Genomic DNA, 12,570 nt, shown 5'->3' on the forward strand with positions numbered 1-12,570 from the left:
GTAATTGAGTGCCTGACACGCCAGTCAAGCGCAATCTTGAGAAGGTGTGCATTTCAGTAAGGATTTCAATTGACATGCAGTATGAAACTGAAAGGAGGTTGCATCACTATGATGCATAACATTGCATGTATTGTATTTTCAAGTGTGTGCATTCATCCTGTTGTCATTTTGTTTTGAAAGCAGAAGAATCATTCAACAGGTTGCTGAGACAAATGTAAACCAGTAAAACATATGAAGAGAAACAAACCTTGAATATAAGTTCAGTTGTTTAAACATTTGACAAACTATGGTGAGGGGGTAAGAAAACACACAAATCCAGCAGCTCCTGTATTTCAATACACCAGAACCCAATATTATTGGCGAGTCGGGTAGTCCATCATCACAGTTCGAGGGCAGGCATCATTTCAGTAATTTCATCCCGTTGCATTCACATCCGTGCCTTGAATGAGATTGAATGTGATCTTTGCTCTCAAGTATGTTCCCAAGTTTTACACTTTCGTGCTTTGCATGAATGGGAATGGAACCGTGTGTGTTGAATGAGGCTCCTTGTGAGCACTGAACTTTGTCCGGTGGAGTTCCTTTTTGTGTTGCTGTAATTGTGTCATTTCTCGATGAGAAAGATTAGGCAACATTTAGTCACTTCTAGCCATGATGCTCAATTTATTTACGAATGTACCCTAGTTACTAGGGACCGTTTACGTTGGAGAACAAGATCTATTGTATGCCTGTGTATTTGGGGAAGTCAAATCTGAAATAATGATGAAATTGCGTGTATCCAAAGTTAAAACTCGTGATTTGTCGCCCTCTGGTGTGTAAGAGATGCAAAAGCTTACAGCACCTGGTATTCCCAGGCGGTCTCCCATCCAAGTACTGACCAGGCCCGAGCCTGCTTAGCTTCCGAGATCGGACGAGATCGGGCGTATTCAGGCTAGTATGGCCGTAAGCCAGGGAGGCTGTCCCTGACGCTCTACTTAAAGGGAAGGCAATATCCGTTTCTGCCGTTCATACTTACAGTTGAACTGTCTCTCTACTCTAAAGCCCGGGACACACCAGCGCGCCGCAGACAGTCCCTGCTAACACGCCACGTTGTGGCAACATTGTGGCAACGTTGTGCGTTAGCTGGGGTGCCACACCAGACCGGAACTATGTATTACAAAACGAACACATTGTCTTGATAAAACAGCTGTAATTGAGTGCCTGACACGCCAGTCAAGCGCAATCTTGAGAAGGTGTGCATTTCAGTAAGGATTTCAATTGACATGCAGTATGAAACTGAAAGGAGGTTGCATCACTATGATGCATAACATTGCATGTATTGTATTTTCAAGTGTGTGCATTCATCCTGTTGTCATTTTAATTTGAAAGCAGAAGAATCATTCAACAGGTTGCTGAGACAAATGTAAACCAGTAAAACATATGAAGAGAAACAAACCTTGAATATAAGTTCAGTTGTTTAAACATTTGACAAACTATGGTGAGGGGGTAAGAAAACACACACATCCAGCAGCTCCTGTATTTCAATACACCAGAAGCCAATATTATTGGCGAGTCGGGTAGTCCATCATCACAGTTCGAGGGCAGGCATCAATTCAGTTATTTCATCCCGTTGCATTCACATCCGTGCCTTGAATGAGATTGAATGTGATCTTTGCTCTCAAGTATGTTCCCAAGTTTTACACTTTCGTGCTTTGCATGAATGGGAATGGAACCGTGTGTGTTGAATGAGGCTCCTTGTGAGCACTGAACTTTGTCCGGTGGAGTTCCTTTTTGTGTTGCTGTAATTGTGTCATTTCTCGATGAGATAGATTAGGCAACATTTAGTCACTTCTAGCCATGATGCTCAATTTATTTACGAATGTACCCTAGTTTCTAGGGACCGTTTACGTTGGAGAACAAGATCTATTGTATGCCTGTGTATTTGGGGAAGTCAAATCTGAAATAATGATGAAATTGCGTGTATCCAAAGTTAAAACTCGTGATTTGTCGCCCTCTGGTGTGTAAAAGATGCAAAAGCTTACAGCACCTGGTATTCCCAGGCGGTCTCCCATCCAAGTACTGACCAGGCCGGAGCCTGCTTAGCTTCCGAGATCGGACGAGATCGGGCGTATTCAGGCTAGTATGGCCGTAAGCCAGGGAGGCTGTCCCTGACGCTCTACTTAAAGGGAAGGCAATATCCGTTTCTGCCGCTCATACTTGCAGTTGAACTGTCTCTCTACTCTAAAGTCCGGGACACACCAGCGCGCCACAGACAGTCCCTGCTAACACGAAACGTTGTGGCAACGTTGTGCGTTAGCTGGGGTGCCACACCAGACCTATGTATTACAAAACGAACACATTGTCTTGATAAAACAGCTGTAATTGAGTGCCTGACACGCCAGTCAAGCGCAATCTTGAGAAGGTGTGCATTTCAGTAAGGATTTCAATTGACATGCAGTATGAAACTGAAAGGAGGTTGCATCACTATGATGCATAACATTGCATGTATTGTATTTTCAAGTGTGTGCATTCATCCTGTTGTCATTTTGTTTTGAAAGCAGAAGAATCATTCAACAGGTTGCTGAGACAAATGTAAACCAGTAAAACATATGAAGAGAAACAAACCTTGAATATAAGTTCAGTTGTTTAAACATTTGACAAACTATGGTGAGGGGGTAAGAAAACACACAAATCCAGCAGCTCCTGTATTTCAATACACCAGAACCCAATATTATTGGCGAGTCGGGTAGTCCATCATCACAGTTCGAGGGCAGGCATCATTTCAGTAATTTCATCCCGTTGCATTCACATCCGTGCCTTGAATGAGATTGAATGTGATCTTTGCTCTCAAGTATGTTCCCAAGTTTTACACTTTCGTGCTTTGCATGAATGGGAATGGAACCGTGTGTGTTGAATGAGGCTCCTTGTGAGCACTGAACTTTGTCCGGTGGAGTTCCTTTTTGTGTTGCTGTAATTGTGTCATTTCTCGATGAGAAAGATTAGGCAACATTTAGTCACTTCTAGCCATGATGCTCAATTAATTTACGAATGTACCCTAGTTACTAGGGACCGTTTACGTTGGAGATCAAGATCTATTGTATGCCTGTGTATTTGGGGAAGTAAAATCTGAAATAATGATGAAATTGTGTGTATCCAAAGTTAAAACTCGTGATTTGTCGCCCTCTGGTGTGTAAAAGGTGCAAAAGCTTACAGCACCTGGTATTCCCAGGCGGTCTCCCATCCAAGTACTGACCAGGCCCGAGGCTGCCTGGCTTCCGAGATCGGTCGAGATCGGGCGTATTCAGGCTAGTATGGCCGTAAGCCAGGGAGGCTGTCCCTGACGCTCTACTTAAAGGGAAGGCAATATCCGTTTCTGCCGATCATACTTACAGTTGAACTGTCTCTCTACTCTAAAGCCCGGGACACAACAGCGCGCCGCAGACAGTCCCTGCTAACACGCCACGTTGTGGCAACGTTGTGGCAACGTTGTGCGTTAGTTGGGGTGCCACACCAGACCGGAACTATATTTTACAAAACGAACACATTGTCTTGATAAAACAGCTGTAATTGAGTGCCTGACACGCCAGTCAAGCGCAATCTTGAGAAGGTGTGCATTTCAGTAAGGATTTCAATTGACATGCAGTATGAAACTGAAAGGAGGTTGCATCACTATGATGCATAACATTGCATGTATTGTATTTTCAAGTGTGTGCATTCATCCTGTTGTCATTTTGTTTTGAAAGCAGAAGAATCATTCAACAGGTTGCTGAGACAAATGTAAACCAGTAAAACATATGAAGAGAAACAAACCTTGAATATAAGTTCAGTTGTTTAAACATTTGACAAACTATGGTGAGGGGGTAAGAAAACACACAAATCCAGCAGCTCCTGTATTTCAATACACCAGAACCCAATATTATTGGCGAGTCGGGTAGTCCATCATCACAGTTCGAGGGCAGGCATCATTTCAGTAATTTCATCCCGTTGCATTCACATCCGTGCCTTGAATGAGATTGAATGTGATCTTTGCTCTCAAGTATGTTTCCAAGTTTTACACTTTCGTGCTTTGCATGAATGGGAATGGAACCGTGTGTGTTGAATGAGTCTCCTTGTGAGCACTGAACTTTGTGTGGTGGAGTTCCTTTTTGTGTTGCTGTAATTGTGTCATTTCTTGATGAGAAAGATTAGGCAACATTGAGTCACTTCTAGCCATGATGCTCAATTAATTTACGAATGTACCCTAGTTACTAGGGACCGTTTACGTTGGAGATCAAGATCTATTGTATGCCTGTGTATTTGGGGAAGTAAAATCTGAAATAATGATGAAATTGTGTGTATCCAAAGTTAAAACTCGTGATTTGTCGCCCTCTGGTGTGTAAAAGGTGCAAAAGCTTACAGCACCTGGTATTCCCAGGCGGTCTCCCATCCAAGTACTGACCAGGCCCGAGCCTGCCTGGCTTCCGAGATCGGTCGAGATCGGGCGTATTCAGGCTAGTATGGCCGTAAGCCAGGGAGGCTGTCCCTGACGCTCTACTTAAAGGGAAGGCAATATCCGTTTCTGCCGTTCATACTTACAGTTGAACTGTCTCTCTACTCTAAAGCCCGGGACACACCAGCGCGCCGCAGACAGTCCCTGCTAACTCGCCACGTTGTGGCAACGTTGTGGCAACGTTGTGCGTTTGCTGGGGTGCCACACCAGACCGGAACTATATTTTACAAAACGAACACATTGTCTTGATAAAACAGCTGTAATTGAGTGCCTGACACGCCAGTCAAGCGCAATCTTGAGAAGGTGTGTATTTCAGTAAGGATTTCAATTGACATGCAGTATGAAACTGAAAGGAGGTTGCATCACTATGATGCATAACATTGCATGTATTGTATTTTCAAGTGTGTGCATTCATCCTGTTGTCATTTTGTTTTGAAAGCAGAAGAATCATTCAACAGGTTGCTGAGACAAATGTAAACCAGTAAAACATATGAAGAGAAACAAACCTTGAATATAAGTTCAGTTGTTTAAACATTTGACAAACTATGGTGAGGGGGTAAGAAAACACACAAATCCAGCAGCTCCTGTATTTCAATACACCAGAACCCAATATTATTGGCGAGTCGGGTAGTCCATCATCACAGTTCGAGGGCAGGCATCATTTCAGTAATTTCATCCCGTTGCATTCACATCCGTGCCTTGAATGAGATTGAATGTGATCTTTGCTCTCAAGTATGTTCCCAAGTTTTACACTTTCGTGCTTTGCATGAATGGGAATGGAACCGTGTGTGTTGAATGAGTCTCCTTGTGAGCACTGAACTTTGTGTGGTGGAGTTCCTTTTTGTGTTGCTGTAATTGTGTCATTTCTTGATGAGAAAGATTAGGCAACATTGAGTCACTTCTAGCCATGATGCTCAATTAATTTACGAATGTACCCTAGTTACTAGGGACCGTTTACGTTGGAGATCAAGATCTATTGTATGCCTGTGTATTTGGGGAAGTAAAATCTGAAATAATGATGAAATTGTGTGTATCCAAAGTTAAAACTCGTGATTTGTCGCCCTCTGGTGTGTAAAAGGTGCAAAAGCTTACAGCACCTGGTATTCCCAGGCGGTCTCCCATCCAAGTACTGACCAGGCCCGAGGCTGCCTGGCTTCCGAGATCGGTCGAGATCGGGCGTATTCAGGCTAGTATGGCCGTAAGCCAGGGAGGCTGTCCCTGACGCTCTACTTAAAGGGAAGGCAATATCCGTTTCTGCCGATCATACTTACAGTTGAACTGTCTCTCTACTCTAAAGCCCGGGACACACCAGCGCGCCGCAGACAGTCCCTGCTAACACGCCACGTTGAGGCAACGTTGTGGCAACGTTGTGCGTTAGTTGGGGTGCCACACCAGACCGGAACTATATTTTACAAAACGAACACATTGTCTTGATAAAACAGCTGTAATTGAGTGCCTGACACGCCAGTCAAGCGCAATCTTGAGAAGGTGTGCATTTCAGTAAGGATTTCAATTGACATGCAGTATGAAACTGAAAGGAGGTTGCATCACTATGATGCATAACATTGCATGTATTGTATTTTCAAGTGTGTGCATTCATCCTGTTGTCATTTTGTTTTGAAAGCAGAAGAATCATTCAACAGGTTGCTGAGACAAATGTAAACCAGTAAAACATATGAAGAGAAACAAACCTTGAATATAAGTTCAGTTGTTTAAACATTTGACAAACTATGGTGAGGGGGTAAGAAAACACACAAATCCAGCAGCTCCTGTATTTCAATACACCAGAACCCAATATTATTGGCGAGTCGGGTAGTCCATCATCACAGTTCGAGGGCAGGCATCATTTCAGTAATTTCATCCCGTTGCATTCACATCCGTGCCTTGAATGAGATTGAATGTGATCTTTGCTCTCAAGTATGTTTCCAAGTTTTAAACTTTCGTGCTTTGCATGAATGGGAATGGAACCGTGTGTGTTGAATGAGGCTCCTTGTGAGCACTGAACTTTGTCCGGTGGAGTTCCTTTTTGTGTTGCTGTAATTGTGTCATTTCTTGATGAGAAAGATTAGGCAACATTTAGTCACTTCTAGCCATGATGCTCAATTTATTTACGAATGTACCCTAGTTACTAGGGACCGTTTACGTTGGAGAACAAGATCTATTGTATGCCTGTGTATTTGGGGAAGTAAAATCTGAAATAATGATGAAATTGTGTGTATCCAAAGTTAAAACTCGTGATTTGTCGCCCTCTGGTGTGTAAAAGGTGCAAAAGCTTACAGCACCTGGTATTCCCAGGCGGTCTCCCATCCAAGTACCGACCAGGCCCGAGCCTGCTTGGCTTCGGAGATCGGACGAGATCGGGCGTATTCAGGCTAGTATGGCCGTAAGCCAGGGAGGCTGTCCCTGATGCTGTACTTAAAGGGAAGGCAATATCCGTTTCTGCCGTTCATACTTACAGTTGAACTGTCTCTCTACTCTAAAGCCCGGGACACAGCAGCGCGCCGCAGACAGTCCCTGCTAACACGCCACGTTGTGGCAACATTGTGGCAACGTTGTGCGTTAGCTGGGGTGCCACACCAGACCGGAACTATATTTTACAAAAAAAACACATTGTCTTGATAAAACAGCTGTAATTGAGTGCCTGACACGCCAGTCAAGCGCAATCTTGAGAAGGTGTGCATTTCAGTAAGGATTTCAATTGACATGCAGTATGAAACTGAAAGGAGGTTGCATCACTATGATGCATAACATTGCATGTATTGTATTTTCAAGTGTGTGCATTCATCCTGTTGTCATTTTGTTTTGAAAGCAGAAGAATCATTCAACAGGTTGCTGAGACAAATGTAAACCAGTAAAACATATGAAGAGAAACAAACCTTGAATATAAGTTCAGTTGTTTAAACATTTGACAAACTATGGTGAGGGGGTAAGAAAACACACAAATCCAGCAGCTCCTGTATTTCAATACACCAGAACCCAATATTATTGGCGAGTCGGGTAGTCCATCATCACAGTTCGAGGGCAGGCATCATTTCAGTAATTTCATCCCGTTGCATTCACATCCGTGCCTTGAATGAGATTGAATGTGATCTTTGCTCTCAAGTATGTTCCCAAGTTTTACACTTTCGTGCTTTGCATGAATGGGAATGGAACCGTGTGTGTTGAATGAGGCTCCTTGTGAGCACTGAACTTTGTCCGGTGGAGTTCCTTTTTGTGTTGCTGTAATTGTGTCATTTCTCGATGAGAAAGATTAGGCAACATTTAGTCACTTCTAGCCATGATGCTCAATTTATTTACGAATGTACACTAGTTACTAGGGACCGTTTACGTTGGAGAACAAGATCTATTCTATGCCTGTGTATTTGGGGAAGTCAAATCTGAAATAATGATGAAATTGCGTGTATCCAAAGTTAAAACTCGTGATTTGTCGCCCTCTGGTGTGTAAAAGATGCAAAAGCTTACAGCACCTGGTATTCCCAGGCGGTCTCCCATCCAAGTACTGACCAGGCCCGAGCCTGCTTAGCTTCCGAGATCGGACGAGATCGGGCGTATTCAGGCTAGTATGGCCGTAAGCCAGGGAAGCTGTCCCTGACGCTCTACTTAAAGGGAAGGCAATATCCGTTTCTTCCGCTCATACTTGCAATTGAACTGTCTCTCTACTCTAAAGTCCGGGACACACCAGCGCGCCGCAGACAGTCCCTGCTAACACGAAACGTTGTGGCAACGTTGTGCGTTAGCTGGGGTGCCACACCAGACCGGAACTATATATTACAAAACGAACACATTGTCTTGATAAAACAGCTGTAATTGAGTGCCTGACACGCCAGTCAAGCGCAATCTTGATAAGGTGTGCATTTCAGTAAGGATTTCAATTGACATGCAGTATGAAACTGAAAGGAGGTTGCATCACTATGATGCATAACATTGCATGTATTGTATTTTCAAGTGTGTGCATTCATCCTGTTGTCATTTTGTTTTGAAAGCAGAAGAATCATTCAACAGGTTGCTGAGACAAATGTAAACCAGTAAAACATATGAAGAGAAACAAACCTTGAATATAAGTTCAGTTGTTTAAACATTTGACAAACTATGGTGAGGGGGTAAGAAAACACACAAATCCAGCAGCTCCTGTATTTCAATACACCAGAACCCAATATTATTGGCGAGTCGGGTAGTCCATCATCACAGTTCGAGGGCAGGCATCATTTCAGTAATTTCATCCCGTTGCATTCACATCCGTGCCTTGAATGAGATTGTATGTGATCATTGCTCTCAAGTATGTTCCCAAGTTTTACACTTTCGTGCTTTGCATGAATGGGAATGGAACCGTGTGTGTTGAATGAAGCTCCTTGTGAGCACTGAACTTTGTCCGGTGGAGTTCCTTTTTGTGTTGCTGTAATTGTGTCATTTCTCGATGAGAAAGATTAGGCAACATTTAGTCACTTCTAGCCATGATGCTCAATTTATTTACGAATGTACCCTAGTTACTAGGGACCGTTTACGTTGGAGAACAAGATCTATTGTATGCCTGTGTATTTGGGGAAGTCAAATCTGAAATAATGATGAAATTGCTTGTATCCAAAGTTAAAACTCGTGATTTGTCGCCCTCTGGTGTGTAAAAGATGCAAAAGCTTACAGCACCTGGTATTCCCAGGCGGTCTCCCATCCAAGTACTGACCAGGCCCGAGCCTGCTTAGCTTCCGAGATCGGACGAGATCTGGCGTATTCAGGCTAGTATGGCCGTAAGCCGGGGAGGCTGTCCCTGACGTTCTACTTAAAGGGAAGGCAATATCCGTTTCTGCCGTTCATACTTACAGTTGAACTGTCTCTCTACTCTAAAGCCCGGGACACACCAGCGCAGCCGCAGACAGTCCCTGCTAACACGCCACGTTGTGGCAACATTGTGGCAACGTTGTGCGTTAGCTGGGGTGCCACACCAGACCGGAACTATATATTACAAAACGAACACATTCTCTTGATAAAACAGCTGTAATTGAGTGCCTGACACGCCAGTCAAGCGCAATCTTGAGAAGGTGTGCATTTCAGTAAGGATTTCAATTGACATGCAGTATGAAACTGAAAGGAGGTTGCATCACTATGATGCATAACATTGCATGTATTGTATTTTCAAGTGTGTGCATTCATCCTGTTGTCATTTTGTTTTGAAAGCAGAAGAATCATTCAACAGGTTGCTGAGACAAATGTAAACCAGTAAAACATATGAAGAGAAACAAACCTTGAATATAAGTTCAGTTGTTTAAACATTTGACAAACTATGGTGAGGGGGTAAGAAAACACACAAATCCAGCAGCTCCTGTATTTCAATACACCAGAACCCAATATTATTGGCGAGTCGGGTAGTCCATCATCACAGTTCGAGGGCAGGCATCATTTCAGTAATTTCATCCCGTTGCATTCACATCCGTGCCTTGAATGAGATTGAATGTGATCTTTGCTCTCAAGTATTTTCCCAAGTTTTACACTTTCGTGCTTTGCATGAATGGGAATGGAACCGTGTGTGTTGAATGAGGCTCCTTGTGAGCACTGAACTTTGTCCGGTGGAGTTCCTTTTTGTGTTGCTGTAATTGTGTCATTTCTCGATGAGAAAGATTAGGCAACATTTAGTCACTTCTAGCCATGATGCTCAATTTATTTACGAATGTACACTAGTTACTAGGGACCGTTTACGTTGGAGAACAAGATCTATTCTATGCCTGTGTATTTGGGGAAGTCAAATCTGAAATAATGATGAAATTGCGTGTATCCAAAGTTAAAACTCGTGATTTGTCGCCCTCTGGTGTGTAAAAGATGCAAAAGCTTACAGCACCTGGTATTCCCAGGCGGTCTCCCATCCAAGTACTGACCAGGCCCGAGCCTGCTTAGCTTCCGAGATCGGACGAGATCGGGCGTATTCAGGCTAGTATGGCCGTAAGCCAGGGAGGCTGTCCCTGACGCTCTACTTAAAGGGAAGGCAATATCCGTTTCTTCCGCTCATACTTGCAATTGAACTGTCTCTCTACTCTAAAGTCCGGGACACACCAGCGCGCCGCAGACAGTCCCTGCTAACACGAAACGTTGTGGCAACGTTGTGCGTTAGCTGGGGTGCCACACCAGACCGGAACTATATATTACAAAACGAACACATTGTCTTGATAAAACAGCTGTAATTGAGTGCCTGACACGCCAGTCAAGCGCAATCTTGAGAAGGTGTGCATTTCAGTAAGGATTTCAATTGACATGCAGTATGAAACTGAAAGGAGGTTGCATCACTATGATGCATAACATTGCATGTATTGTATTTTCAAGTGTGTGCATTCATCCTGTTGTCATTTTGTTTTGAAAGCAGAAGAATCATTCAACAGGTTGCTGAGACAAATGTAAACCAGTAAAACATATGAAGAGAAACAAACCTTGAATATAAGTTCAGTTGTTTAAACATTTGACAAACTATGGTGAGGGGGTAAGAAAACACACAAATCCAGCAGCTCCTGTATTTCAATACACCAGAACCCAATATTATTGGCGAGTCGGGTAGTCCATCATCACAGTTCGAGGGCAGGCATCATTTCAGTAATTTCATCCCGTTGCATTCACATCCGTGCCTTGAATGAGATTGAATGTGATCTTTGCTCTCAAGTATGTTCCCAAGTTTTACACTTTCGTGCTTTGCATGAATGGGAATGGAACCGTGTGTGTTGAATGAAGCTCCTTGTGAGCACTGAACTTTGTCCGGTGGAGTTCCTTTTTGTGTTGCTGTAATTGTGTCATTTCTCGATGAGAAAGATTAGGCAACATTTAGTCACTTCTAGCCATGATGCTCAATTTATTTACGAATGTACCCTAGTTACTAGGGACCGTTTACGTTGGAGAACAAGATCTATTGTATGCCTGTGTATTTGGGGAAGTCAAATCTGAAATAATGATGAAATTGCGTGTATCCAAAGTTAAAACTCGTGATTTGTCGCCCTCTGGTGTGTAAAAGATGCAAAAGCTTACAGCACCTGGTATTCCCAGGCGGTCTCCCATCCAAGTACTGACCAGGCCCGAGCCTGCTTAGCTTCCGAGATCGGACGAGATCGGGCGTATTCAGGCTAGTATGGCCGTAAGCCAGGGAGGCTGTCCCTGACGCTCTACTTAAAGGGAAGGCAATATCCGTTTCTGCCGTTCATACTTACAGTTGAACTGTCTCTCTACTCTAAAGCCCGGGACACACCAGCGCGCCGCAGACAGTCCCTGCTAACACGCCACGTTGTGGCAACATTGTGGCAACGTTGTGCGTTAGCTGGGGTGCCACACCAGACCGGAACTATATATTACAAAACGAACACATTCTCTTGATAAAACAGCTGTAATTGAGTGCCTGACACGCCAGTCAAGCGCAATCTTGAGAAGGTGTGCATTTCAGTAAGGATTTCTATTGACATGCAGTATGAAACTGAAAGGAGGTTGCATCACTATGATGCATAACATTGCATGTATTGTATTTTCAAGTGTGTGCATTCATCCTGTTGTCATTTTGTTTTGAAAGCAGAAGAATCATTCAACAGGTTGCTGAGACAAATGTAAACCAGTAAAACATATGAAGAGAAACAAACCTTGAATATAAGTTCAGTTGTTTAAACATTTGACAAACTATGGTGAGGGGGTAAGAAAACACACAAATCCAGCAGCTCCTGTATTTCAATACACCAGAACCCAATATTATTGGCGAGTCGGGTAGTCCATCATCACAGTTCGAGGGCAGGCATCATTTCAGTAATTTCATCCCGTTGCATTCACATCCGTGCCTTGAATGAGATTGAATGTGATCTTTGCTCTCAAGTATGTTCCCAAGTTTTACACTTTCGTGCTTTGCATGAATGGGAATGGAACCGTGTGTGTTGAATGAGGCTCCTTGTGAGCACTGAACTTTGTCCGGTGGAGTTCCTTTTTGTGTTGCTGTAATTGTGTCATTTCTCGATGAGAAAGATTAGGCAACATTTAGTCACTTCTAGCCATGATGCTCAATTTATTTACGAATGTACCCTAGTTACTAGGGACCGTTTACGTTGGAGAACAAGATCTATTGTATGCCTGTGTATTTGGGGAAGTAAAATCTGAAATAA

General features: G+C 43.4%; 10 non-coding genes across 10 annotated transcripts; all 10 read right to left on the reverse strand.

Moving 5' to 3' along the window:
* Positions 1 to 826: 826 nt before the first annotated feature.
* LOC136721001 (5S ribosomal RNA) lies at positions 827 to 945 on the reverse strand. Its single transcript, XR_010805800.1, has one exon. It is a non-coding gene; the product is annotated as a 5S ribosomal RNA (ribosomal RNA).
* Positions 946 to 2,011: 1,066 nt separating this feature from the next.
* LOC136720861 (5S ribosomal RNA) lies at positions 2,012 to 2,130 on the reverse strand. The gene has a single exon (XR_010805694.1). It is a non-coding gene; the product is annotated as a 5S ribosomal RNA (ribosomal RNA).
* A 1,050-nt stretch (positions 2,131 to 3,180) lies between these two features.
* LOC136720956 (5S ribosomal RNA) lies at positions 3,181 to 3,299 on the reverse strand. Its single transcript, XR_010805776.1, has one exon. It is a non-coding gene; the product is annotated as a 5S ribosomal RNA (ribosomal RNA).
* Positions 3,300 to 4,365: 1,066 nt separating this feature from the next.
* LOC136720944 (5S ribosomal RNA) lies at positions 4,366 to 4,484 on the reverse strand. Its single transcript, XR_010805769.1, has one exon. It is a non-coding gene; the product is annotated as a 5S ribosomal RNA (ribosomal RNA).
* Positions 4,485 to 5,550: 1,066 nt separating this feature from the next.
* LOC136720957 (5S ribosomal RNA) lies at positions 5,551 to 5,669 on the reverse strand. The gene has a single exon (XR_010805777.1). It is a non-coding gene; the product is annotated as a 5S ribosomal RNA (ribosomal RNA).
* A 1,066-nt stretch (positions 5,670 to 6,735) lies between these two features.
* Positions 6,736 to 6,854, reverse strand: LOC136720942 (5S ribosomal RNA). Its single transcript, XR_010805767.1, has one exon. It is a non-coding gene; the product is annotated as a 5S ribosomal RNA (ribosomal RNA).
* Positions 6,855 to 7,920: 1,066 nt separating this feature from the next.
* LOC136721002 (5S ribosomal RNA) lies at positions 7,921 to 8,039 on the reverse strand. The gene has a single exon (XR_010805801.1). It is a non-coding gene; the product is annotated as a 5S ribosomal RNA (ribosomal RNA).
* A 1,055-nt stretch (positions 8,040 to 9,094) lies between these two features.
* LOC136720879 (5S ribosomal RNA) lies at positions 9,095 to 9,213 on the reverse strand. The gene has a single exon (XR_010805710.1). It is a non-coding gene; the product is annotated as a 5S ribosomal RNA (ribosomal RNA).
* Positions 9,214 to 10,280: 1,067 nt separating this feature from the next.
* Positions 10,281 to 10,399, reverse strand: LOC136721003 (5S ribosomal RNA). Its single transcript, XR_010805802.1, has one exon. It is a non-coding gene; the product is annotated as a 5S ribosomal RNA (ribosomal RNA).
* Positions 10,400 to 11,454: 1,055 nt separating this feature from the next.
* Positions 11,455 to 11,573, reverse strand: LOC136721004 (5S ribosomal RNA). Its single transcript, XR_010805803.1, has one exon. It is a non-coding gene; the product is annotated as a 5S ribosomal RNA (ribosomal RNA).
* Between the last annotated feature and the right edge of the window lie 997 nt (positions 11,574 to 12,570).

This window comes from Amia ocellicauda, unplaced genomic scaffold (assembly GCF_036373705.1).
Source record: "Amia ocellicauda isolate fAmiCal2 unplaced genomic scaffold, fAmiCal2.hap1 HAP1_SCAFFOLD_109, whole genome shotgun sequence".
Lineage (NCBI taxonomy): Eukaryota > Metazoa > Chordata > Actinopteri > Amiiformes > Amiidae > Amia > Amia ocellicauda.